We start from the raw sequence: 8,652 nt of genomic DNA, 5'->3' as shown, positions 1-8,652 counted from the left end.
CTGTGCTTTAGATATCCCAAGGGATCCTGTTCCCTCTTTCTCCTTTGGGAATCTATCATGCCCCTGACTCAGAACAATGGATGAGAATGAAAGATGTGATAACCAGGTCTAAGACCATTTGCTGGCAGCATCAAGGTAGTGAAAGAAAGCAACATCACCCCCGCCCATGTGTGGGTATAGATTCATAATACCTGATTATGGCTTTGTGTGCTGTTCTGAGTCGGGAGGACAATTTTCTCCCTGTGAGACCCCTGTAAAAGATGAAGACAAAGACTCCTCACCCGTTTTCATTGCTGGATTTGTAGTGCTGTTCAATATGGAGAGGATGGCCTTTGTTCGACATCTGCTTTTTAGAGTCTCTTAGATTAGGTTACTCTTTCAGACTAGACTTCTTTTAGATTAGACTACTATTAGATTACAACAGGAGAGACCAAAACCCTTTTCAATATCTGAGGCCCACTCTTTGGTAAAGCTCTTTTATATGGCATAGCCACAAAACAAAACAAAGTGATAAGTTTTTAAACATCATGCAGAAGTATTGTCCCTGGTATCCTGATTGAAGAATGCTTGATTTAGAAGCCTGGGGGAAATTGGTAACTGATTATACACTGTCGTATAGGAAAGGTGCAATGGAAACACCAAGTTTTTTGGAACCATTTTGCTATGCCCAAAGTCCGGATCCCCAAAATACCAACATGAGACCAAATCTGATGCAAAAACCAAGACTCTTTATTATGAGTTGATTCCAGTCACTCTGTCCAGCAGCAGCAAAGATCCCAAGTGGGAAAAGGAGGGGGTATTTACAGAGGAGAAGGCTTAGGGAATTCCAAACCTTCCTGCTTATGATTGGCAAGTCCACAGGCTTGGGATTGGTTGACCCCTCAGGGTTAAAGTTCAGAAAAGATCAAGGTACTTCTAGGATAGGGGTTACTACTTCCCTAGGCGTAAATTCTATGGGAGTTGAGACTTTAGACTAGAGATTACTACTTTACTATTTCCCTGGGTCAGAAACATCATGCCTCTAGGCTAGAGGTTACTACTTAGGAATGGTTCAGTTTTTCTTGCTCAGGGATTGGTTGGTTTTGTGTCGGGGCAGAGATGGCTCTGATTTGAGGGCCAAACTGTTGTTTCTTTGGGCCTTTTTAGCTTTTAAGGTCCAATTTTAGGGCCAGGGCAAACTTCTTTAAGTGGCTCTGATTCTGGGGGCAAAGTGTGTTCTTTTGGCTCTGGTTTTGGAGTCAGGGTGTTTTTCTCTGGCTCTGGGTTCAGGGATAAATGTTCATTGGCTTGGATCCCAAATCCACAGGGTGTGTTTCTTTCACTGACTCTGGCCTCAGGGCTGGGGTGCATAGAGATTGTGTTAAATTTAAAGATCACAGATCTATTGGGGCCTGGATCTCTCAATATTAGGTGAGCTATAGGATCTTATCAACCGAAAAAGGGGGAACTTCTGAAAAAACCACCACCTACTAAAATGTGTGTACCCCCTCAGCCTAATCTTCTGCCAATTAGTAATCCATATACACAAAGCACCCTCCAAAAATGCCTTGAAGAGGCATCTCAAATAGGAGAATTTTTAATTGCATGCCCTATCTATAGAGAAGACAATTCCTAGCATGAAGGGCTCTTGTTTTCCTGCTTAAAGATTTTAAAAGGAGCATTATAGAGCCAAGCACTGGTGGCTCATGCCTTTAATCCCAGCACTCGAGAGCTAGAGGCAGGCAAATCTCTGTGAGTTTGAGGCCAGCCTGGTCTACAGAGTGATTCTAGGACAGCCAGGGCTACAAAGTGAAACCCTGTCACAGAAAAAAAAAAAAAAAACAACAACAACAAAAAACAAAAACCAGATAATATAAAAGAAAAAAAAGAGCATTATAGAGAATGGAGGCCAAGGCCATTTTTACCAGGGAATAATAGATGTTATAGCAAATATGTGACATGATACCCTTTGACTGGCAAGACCTTATGAAAACAGTTCTTACCACTGCTCAATATAGATTATAGTTGCAGAGATGAGTGGGTAGGTGTGAGTAGGTAGGTGGGTGGGTGGATGGATGGATACCTTCCTATTGCTGCTCATAATTAAAGGCAGCAACCCTCTCTAAATATTATTTAGGATCAGTTAATCATACAAGAAAAATAATAAACAAATCAGTAGAACCACTGTAAGGGCTTGGAATAAGATCCTTAACTGTACATAACACTCTTTCAGCATCTTCTTTCACTACCAGGCAAAAACCTACAGAGTCCTGTATGGATGAAGCTTAATTGTCTATACAGCTACAAATTATAGAGCGACAAACAATAAAGTGGCTCTTCACACCTTATCCCTCTCATTAGTTTATGAAAATGCAAATTTTGACCGCAAAGAAGATTCTGCATGCCACAGTACTTGCAGTCAGTGTTTGTGCTGGCTAGATTTATGTCAGCTTGACACAAGCTAGAGTCATCAACTGAGAAAATGCCTCCGTAAGATGTAAGATTGGGCTGTAGCCAGCCTGTTTCTTAATTAGTGTTGGATGGGGGAGGGCACAGCCATTGTGGGTGGGGCCTCCCCCTGGGCTGGTGATACCAGATTCTATAAGAAAGCAGACTGAGCAAGCCATGGGGAGCAAGTCAGTAAGAAGCACCTCTCTGTAGCCTCTGCATCAGCTCCTGCCCTCCAGGTTCCTACCCTGTTTGAACTCCTATCCTGACTTTCTTCTGTGTTGAATAATGATGTGGAAGTAGGAACCCAATAAGCCCTTTCTTCCCTACGTTGCTTTGGTCATGGGTGTTTCATCACAGGAATAGTAACCTAACTAAGACAGCATGCCATCCTTACTATTGCTGATATGGTCAACACATGCCAGAATGTTGGTACCAAGGAGCACAAACCCCAAATTCTAAAAGCAGCCCTGCAACCCCCTGCATGCTTTAAACATGAAAAAAGAGGCCACTTGCAGAAACAATGCAGACAAACAGATACAGATAAACCTCATCTTGGTAAACCCACCTCTAAAATATGCCCAGTCAGTGTCATTCTAAACTTGATAAAGAAGGTGATCCAATTTGGGGAATGGGGAAATGAGTCCACAGGGCACTGTAGAAGACATAAACCATCCCCTTTACACCCCAGCTCGAAAATCCACAGTCCCCTCCCCTGTACTGTCTCCCACCTGCCAGGAGCACAGCCAGCTGTAGCCACAGCTGGTCTAGTTGCTTTAGGTCTTTTGAAACATTCCATCTGGCTCTTCCCCTAACCCTAAGACAACAAGATCAATATTATTAAAAATAATTCAACATTAGATACAGGTGTAATAGGAAAAGTAATGGGACTGGTCACAGGCATATGGGGATTCTTTCCTATAAAATAAATGTTTTGACTAAATTTTAGGTAAATCAAATTGGATTATAGAGTTATTATTTGCCCAGGTATTACTGCTTCAAATTTCACAGGTCAAATTTACATTATGGTTCATTCCCAGATACTCCAAGAAATTCCATAATTAACTCAATTGAAGCAATTGGTTATTATAGTTTATCTGACACCACAAACTTCTGATGGTCATTGGCAAAAACAAAGGATTTGATTGCTCAGAGGCATACTGGACTCCGTTGTCTCTTGGTAAACCTTAATTACAGATTTAGTCAACCAGATCCCCATAACTGGCATTATCAACACAGAAGCTCATGTTTCTATTATAGCTGAACAATCCTGTCCCTCTAATTATGCTTAGATTTTCAGTTTTAGATATCCAAGGGCATGGAGGCAAAAAACATTCCCTACCAAGTGTAGTAGCCTTATGTGCTATTATCCAGAATCAAAGTGCATACCACAACCCTTTGTGTTATCCTTAACCTTGTTCCCTTTGGGGACAAGACCTCCTGTTCCACTGGGGTTGTAGCAACTCTATACATGAACATCCTTTTTCCTAAGGGCCACTAAAAAGACATCTACCCAAGCTTTCTTGGATAAAAGATCCCCCCATTTGGGTAAGTCAACTAGCCATTAAAGGACACAACAAAATTAAACATTTACATCAGCTAGTTCAAGAGCACTTACAGCTCATCTTTTAGGGCCTGGATCACTCCTACTTTCTATATCCCCAAGTAATCTGGTAAATGGAAGCTTTTATATGATCTCTGTGCTGTTAATGCTCATTGTCACCCCTGTGATGTCCTTTGCCCAGGTGTTCCCTGGCCTACCACAGTACCTCAAGCTACAGCATTATCATTATTTTGGCTGTTTTCAAGATAGGGTTTTTCTGTGTCTCCCTGGCTGTCCTGGAACTTACTCTGCAGACCAGGCTTGCCTCAAACTCAGAGATCTACCCGCCTCTACCTCTCAAGTACTAAAATTAAAGGCATGCACCACCCCCCGGATCCGTATTGTGATTTTAAGATTTTTTTTTTTTTTTTTTTTTTTTTACTGTTCCTTTACACCCTGATGCTAAAGATTTGCCTTTTCAGTACCTACTCTTTATAATCTATGTCTTGCTTTCATTGGAATATTCTTCACCAAGTATAAGCCTTTCTACCAATGGTGGGTTAATAAGGTTATATCCTACTAGAACAAATATTACACACAGCTATTGTGGACATACTTTTACTCATCCTTTTATTAAATTTTACTGATTACAATTGTCTATTCGAAGAAAGACAATGCTAAATTCTCTTCAACAGCTCTCAAGCAGTATCAATGGGTGCCTGTCTTACTTAGGAATTCCCCACTGTATTTTCTCACCTGTTTGATTCTCTTAAAGGAGACCCTGGCTTAACCTCACCTCATACTCCACCTCCTTGCATTGCAACAATCACAATTTATCACTCCATGTCTTCAACAAACTTTTTCATAGGCCCTTAGATTTTAGGGTAGCCCCTGGGCAATTACCTTCCCCTGTTGGCATTTGAAAACATTTGTTTCTTCCTGGTATACCTAAGCAAAAAACATTTTTACTCAAAAAGTGTTTACTTAACAATCACTCTTACTCAAGGCAGAAGCAGAACTGCTTAACTCACTGGACAAACCCTGACAATCTTACCCTTTTGTGTCTCAAGACAATCTCAACTTTCTCTCACAGACCTCAGAAGAATAGCAAATAACTTTTACTGGTTTTCTTGATGGGGGAGGTGTTGGGGGGATGGGGGGAGGGACTCTCCTTCATCTTCCCCTTATAAAAATCTGCGGAATTTTATTACTTCCCTTATGGGCCTGTTCTCCCACAAGTACACATCCTGTCTCTGGTGCATTATCATTTCTCAGACAGAGCCAAAGAGGCCATCCCATGGTGTGATGATGCCGGAATATGGCACTCTTTTGTTACCTCACCCCCACCCAAACAATCCCCACCCAGCGGGCAGAACTTTCACTGCCTTCAAACAAATCCTTGCTCAGCCTTTCAATTTACAAACTGCTTCTCACTATGTGGCTCAAGGCATCCCACTTTTATTTCAAGCTGTTATGAAGGTTGTTGCCCCTGGGAAAATACCATGGACTTAATTCAATTATAATTAAAGGAGTTATTGATTAGCTACTAGCAGGACAACAGCCTTAAAGCCAAATCTCAGGCTTGTCATGAAGAAAGGGTATGGGAAGGGATTTTTACTTTATTTATTTATTTTGTGTGTTTGATGATTTGTTTGTTTTGAGACAGGGTTTCTCTGTGTAGCCCTGGCTGTCCTGGAACTCACGTTGTAGATCAGGCTGGCCTCAAACTCACAGAGATCCACCTGTCCCTGCCTCTTGAGTGCTGGGATTAAAGGTGTGTACCACTACCACCCAGCAGGACAAGGTTTTTTAAAGGCAAAAAACACAAGACCTTCGGTATTTACACAAGCAAGCAAAAACTGGTCTGCTCTGCCAAGTTAAGTGGTCAAGGCTACCCACAATAATCTCTGGGTGTCTGCATAAGCAAATTACAAAAGCCAAAAGGCAATTAGTCATATCGTAACAAGTAGATGGTCATGGCTATATATTTCTGGGTCAGGGTCACCTATTCAGGGTCACTGGGAACTTATCTTCCAGGGGCTTGCGTGCCAAATGGCTGGTGGGTACCAAGATGGATGCCCAGCATGAAATGGAGTTTCTTTAGCTATCACGAGGCCACCTTGGCTCACACCTCAAACTTTTTGATATCAGCATTTAACTCTATCCAAATCTTCCTTCACAGATGAATTCATCCTATTTTTATTCAACACACTCAATGCCGTGCAGGATGGCCCTTGTGAAAGAAAATCACAGTGCTGACCACTTTGTCGTGTCTCTTTCTACAAGCTGCTTCCCCCCATTGCCTCTCATCAAGTAGCCAGAGCTTCGCAGAAACAATTCAGTATCACAGATACAAACTCAGCAAACTGTCTGGTCCTGCCATGACTGTCATTTGTTGGGTCCCTCCATCACCAGCCCGAGAGCAATCAATCCCTGGGATCTTTGTCCTAATGATCTTTGACAACTGAGTGTAATTCACACAAATTTCTTTGATCTTTTAAAAATTGTTCACGTTTGCATCAATACTTTTTCAGGCTATGTCTTTACTACCTCTCAAAGACATGAGTCTGCTTGAGCTGTTTGCAGACACTTATCAACTCTCTCCCTGTTTGGGAATCCCAAAACAAACTGAAACAAACAATAGTCCTGCATATAGATGTAAAACTTTTCTTTTCATTTCTTCTTCTTCTTCTTTTTTTTTTTTTTTTGCTTCCCCACCCCCACCATAACTAAGCAATCTCATTATTGCTTTTTTTTTTTTTTTTAAATCAAATGCATAAACAGAAAGGCAGGGATAAGGGATTGGCTGCTCAAGAGGCACTTGCCAAAGTAACTTAAACTTTAAAAAATTTTAAATCATTCTTTTCAATTTCCCTCCCTAAAACTGTGGGAAAACATCTTAAGAAGGAAGAGATTTTACAAAAACTAATGGTTTCATATAAACTCCCCCAAGAACCCATCCGCTAGCTGGTTGCTCCTCTCCCGCTGCCCCATTGATCAGTTCCCAGGCTCTGTATCCGCGCATTCTCCTTCAGGACCTCTTTGGACCCCAGCATGACTGCGAAAGTCAGACCATTCAAGCTGGCACCGAAAGACAACAACAAACTCTACTGGATTTCAATCTGATTGTGGTCATGCTCTCTTGCCTCCTCCTTGAAATGCTGTTCCTGTCTTCACTGAAGAATGCTCCAAGAGTAAGTCTTTCTTCTTTTATGTTTAGTCAGATGACAAACTCCCAGAGGACTCAGCCAAGCACTCATGCCCTGGGTGCTGAACAATGCTACGATCAACAAGATTCGGTCTCAATACTAGATGCTCACAGTCCTCTGAGAGGCAGTGGTTGTGATATAGGGGACTTTGTTATTGTAATAGGCAGGTTCTCATATAGCATAGACTAACTAGTCCCACACCACATAGCTGAGGCAGGCCTTGAACCTGTGATCTTTTTTCTCCATCTCCCAAATTTACAGGTTTGTGATACCATGTCCAGTATTGACAGATATCTTGAAGAATAAACAGAGTTTGGTGGAGTCTTGCAGAGTAGCTCGGAAGGTGGGCTAGGGGCTGGGATACAATAGCCAAGGGCTAGGAAATACATCTGGTCCAGGGAGCTGCCTGGAGTAGCCATATGCAGAAGCTGTTTACAGGAGAAGAGGGCTGTGTCAAATGAAGCTCTGAGGATCTGGGCAAACCATGGGATGCCCCAAAGTCTAAGATCTCTTGCTCTGGTGAGCCAATCAACCAAAACAATGATGTCATACAAACGCTATGTTTGTTCTTCAAGGACTGTGTGAAAGAGGCCACATTCCATAAGAGGCCAGTGGTGGGGGGAAGGCAAGGATAGCCAGGGACTGCATGTTGCCTTTGAAGCCTTCCACCTGTATGGGGAGACTTGGGAAGGAAAGGCTGATGTCACAGAGCAGGTCTTTTGTTCCAGTACTGAAGCCAGACTCCTGTCCTCAAATCTGAGCGCTAACCAGTGGACTCCACACTGACCTTGAGCTGGAAGGTCCCAAGGTACCAGAAGGGTCACCTGGAGGAACTCACCTCCTAAAGGGTACCAGAAGGCCAGGCTCTAAGAGAGAGCCAGTAGCAAAATGCCAGGCAAGGGTGCTGCTGGGAAAGTCATGTTCAAGGTTAACGGAAGGCTTCGAGGCTCATTCCAAGATGCTCTGGGCCTGGATCACAAGGTAGAAAGAGAGCTTCCATGGTGCTTTGCTCACTTTGCAACTGGTCCCAGAGACATGAGAGGCCTGTTAATGTTATGTAGTGCACAAAAGTTACTACCTGAGGCTTGGAGGGAAAGTAGTGGTGACTCAGTTGGCGGCTGCCCTGAGGTCCTTTCACAAGTAAATGCAACCAAAATCACACTGACAAGATATGAAAGCTCCTAAAGCCTTCTGTACAGAAGGGTGGGGAAGGCAGGGTGGGAAGGAGGAGGAGAAAAGGACAGAGGGCTGAGAGAATCCCACCCAGGAAGTGGGACCCACCTCATCCCCCGATACCCACCTCACTCTACCCATTCAACTCTATTCTGGCTTTCAGGACTTCCTGCCTGCCCAGAGGGGTAGGAAATGAATGCTTCAGCACAGTCTTATTGGATCCCTTCAGCATCTACACTGAACCCCAGGAGGCTAGAAATACCCTGTCCTGTCTGGGAAACAAGCACTAAGGGAGGCCAA

Source organism: Phodopus roborovskii, unplaced genomic scaffold (genome assembly GCF_943737965.1).
Source record: "Phodopus roborovskii unplaced genomic scaffold, PHOROB, whole genome shotgun sequence".
NCBI classification, from domain to species: domain Eukaryota; kingdom Metazoa; phylum Chordata; class Mammalia; order Rodentia; family Cricetidae; genus Phodopus; species Phodopus roborovskii.
Note: the sequence above shows the minus strand (reverse complement) of the source record.